The sequence below is a fragment of the Mandrillus leucophaeus genome, unplaced genomic scaffold (assembly GCF_000951045.1).
Source record: "Mandrillus leucophaeus isolate KB7577 unplaced genomic scaffold, Mleu.le_1.0 Scaffold714, whole genome shotgun sequence".
NCBI classification, from domain to species: domain Eukaryota; kingdom Metazoa; phylum Chordata; class Mammalia; order Primates; family Cercopithecidae; genus Mandrillus; species Mandrillus leucophaeus.
The window spans coordinates 118,619-119,605 of NW_012107742.1; positions in this window are offsets into that span (position 1 = coordinate 118,619).

Sequence of the window (987 nt, forward strand, 5' to 3'; positions counted from 1 at the left end):
TTCACAGAGCTTATAGTCTATAGTAAAGAGGCAGCACATTAAGGAAATAAACAAGGAAAAACATATCCTATAGTGATATCTGCTAAGAGGAAAGTTAAAATACAATGATGTGCTGTAGGATAATATGTTCCAGTGCCCAGGATAACACTTTAGACTGATTAGCAAAGCCTTCTCTGAGCAGGTGACATGTAAGCTGAAGCCTGAATGAGAAGAAGAAATCAGACTTGGGATCATCCATGACAAAAGTATTCCAAGATGTGCAAATAGTTCAAAGACTCTGAAGTAGAAAAAAGCTTGGAACATTCAAGGAAAAGCAAGAGGGCCAAAAAAGGAGAGATATGGGATGATACTGGAACAAAGGCTAGCAACAGCTAAAAGAGGACATTATAAGCCAAGGTAGACACTGGATTTTATTAACCATTATTGTGAGAATCATATGAGATGTAAATGAGACAGCACTGTCATGCAGGATTCCTCCATATCATCCCCTCTTCTTGCTCAGGTCTCCCCCATCTGCTCTCTGGATGTCAGGTTGTCAAATGCCAGGAACACAGTCCTAAGGAAGCAGAGTTCAGACGGACAAGCCTGCTTTTATTGACTGTCTATTGACCATGAGCAAACTGAGGCTTGGAGACTGATTAGCCCTGGGCCACCAGTGAGTCAGAAGGGGGCAAGTGCAGAGCAGAAACCCTAGCATCCTGCTTCCCAGCCCGTGCGGGATTCCTGGGCCTCCAGAAAGGCAGGCTCCATGGGACTCTGAGTGCTGCTGACTCACTGCTAGGCCAGAGTTCTTGATTTGGAGAGAGCACTTGCTTACCAGTGGGAAGGGCTTTGAAGAAAGGGGTGCTGGCCGGGCGCGGTGGCTCAAGCCTGTAATCCCAGCACTTTGGGAGGCCAAGACGGGCGGATCACGAGGTCAGGAGATCAAGACCATCCTGGCTAATACAGTGAAACCCCGTCTCTACTAAAAAATACAAAAAACTAGCC